Source organism: Piliocolobus tephrosceles, unplaced genomic scaffold, assembly GCF_002776525.5.
Source record: "Piliocolobus tephrosceles isolate RC106 unplaced genomic scaffold, ASM277652v3 unscaffolded_25803, whole genome shotgun sequence".
NCBI classification, from domain to species: Eukaryota; Metazoa; Chordata; class Mammalia; order Primates; family Cercopithecidae; genus Piliocolobus; species Piliocolobus tephrosceles.
Genome location: NW_022308536.1, coordinates 1 through 2,145, shown reverse-complemented (window position 1 = coordinate 2,145; position 2,145 = coordinate 1). Strand labels below are relative to the sequence as shown.

At 60.0% G+C, this 2,145-nt stretch overlaps 1 pseudogene; it reads left to right on the top strand.

The window, feature by feature from the left end:
* Positions 1-307: 307 nt before the first annotated feature.
* On the top strand, positions 308-2,141 carry LOC113221550 (annotated as a pseudogene).
* The last annotated feature ends 4 nt before the right edge of the window (positions 2,142-2,145 follow it).

The following is a 2,145-nucleotide window of genomic DNA, read 5'->3' as shown; positions in this document are numbered from 1 at the left end:
AAGTCAGCCTGGCTTGACTGGGGACACTTGTGGTGGATTTCAGAGGCCCTTAAAATGGGGCCGAGTGAGGTTGGGCAGGTCTGAGCCAGCTCAGCACTCCTCAGCCACACCGCACAGCTGCCTGAGGGGATGTGTCACTCGGAGTTGCTGGGACCCACTGGGCCAGCGTTGCCATCAGCACCAACAGCTTCAGAGAGTGGGACACAGGCTGGGGTGACTCCAAGGCTGTGGGCGGCACCTGCCTCAGAGAAGGGACAGGCACAGAGACACTACTGGGATACTGGCCACCCCCTGCCCTGTGCCTAAGTCACAGCCCACACACTACAGCCCTGTGCCCCTCACGCCCAGCAGGTTCCTGCTCCAGCACGGCTCCTGGACTGGCCCCGGAGGTTTCAATCCAAGCATAATTCACTGAGGCATGTGTTTGGCAGCGGGACCCAGCTCACTGTTTTAGGTAGGTGGCTCTCACAACTTTCCCCAGCCTGTCCCACGCTCTCCTGTCTCTGGAAAAGCCTGTTTTCTTTCTCTGGGGCTTCTTCCCCTCTGCCCTCCAAGTCTTAAGCATGGAACCCTTCCTTTCTCCATGGAGTGTGGGGGAAGCGGGCTAGTCTCAGGGTATCCTGCAGGAAGGGCCCCCACAGTGGGAGCAGCTGCCTTCAGGTTCCAACAGCAGGACACTGCCTGGTCCCGGTGCCTGTGCTGGGATTGGACGGGGTCAGAGCTATTCCCCTCTCCCAGGGCAGATGTCTCAGTGGGACAGAGGCCAGTTCTGATGAGGAGCCCTGCAGTGGCCTTAGAGACAGTCCCCGGGACCCCAGGGTCTAGGCTGAGGGCTGTGTGCTCATCCAGCCTAGGAGGGCCACACGGGGGCCTGGGGACACGGGTCACACCAAGGGGAGAGCAATGGAAGGCACAGAGAGGACTCTGGGTCTAGGCTGCAGCTCTGTGGCTTGTGCTGGGTCAGGACTTGGGGACACCGAGGAACAGATGAGACTGGGTGAGGTCCGAGAGCCCAGCTCTCCCAGGACAGTCACAAGAAAGGAGAAGGTCTCTCGGGGCAGAGATGTGACTGTCCCTGGAGTCCCGTCACCTCTGGGGCCTGGTATATCTCTGTTCACGGGTTGACCTCCCACCTTCATTTGAGGAAGGGCACCTTAGACTCAGGAGGTGACTAGCAGGGAGTAAATGGGGGTACAGAGAACTCCAGGGCCACCAGGTGAAGTCCAGGGGCATCAGAGGCTGCTGGGGTGGGCATGAGGGCTGCGGTGACCTGAAGTCTGGGCAAGCAGCCTGAAGAACCCAGCCGATGTGAAGGGTCCTGTGGTCGGGCTGGTGGGACGGGGGCGACAGCAGAGCCCCAGGGTTTGTCTGGGTGGAGCCTGTGCTTTACCAGGGGAGGTGAGTGGGCCAGGCTGGGGCACAGCCTGTTGCCCCAGGGGGCAGGAGGCTCCAGGCCATGCCAGGCTTGGGCCTCCCCACACCGTGCCAGGACAGTTTTGTGTGCTGTGGGAGAGACTCCTAGATTCCAAACTCAGACTCCAGAAACCAGGAAGGAGGGAGCACGGCCTGCCCTGGGTACACACAGGGAAACTGAGGCTGCAGAGGAAATGACTGGGCCAGGACACCTGGGAAAGGTGACTCGGGAAGGCCCCTAGAAAGGTGCAGGGTTGTCTGCTCTCCAGCGGGCTCCAGTGGAAAGAAGGGAATGAAGAGGGAGGGAGAGACCCTGGGTGGACCAGATGGCCACACCATGAACCCTCCCAGAGACTTTAGACAGAGAGAGGCGCTCCACACACCCCACTCTCCCTGTCATCTCTCACCCCCTCCTCTGTCCACACAGGTCAGCCCAAGGCCACCCCTTTAGTCACTCTGTTTCCACCATCTTCTGAGGAGATGCAAGTCAACAAGGCCACACTGGTGTGTCTCATGAGTGACTTCTATCCTGGAATCTTGATGGTGACCTGGAAGGCAGATGGTACCCCAAGGCATGGAGATGACCACGCCCTCCAAACAGAGCAACAAGTACGTGACTAGCAGCTACCTGAGCCTGACGCCTGAGCAGTGGAGGTCCCGCACCATCTTCAGCTGCCAGGTCACGCATGAAGGGAGCACCGTGGAGAAGACAGTGGCCCCTGCAGAATGTTC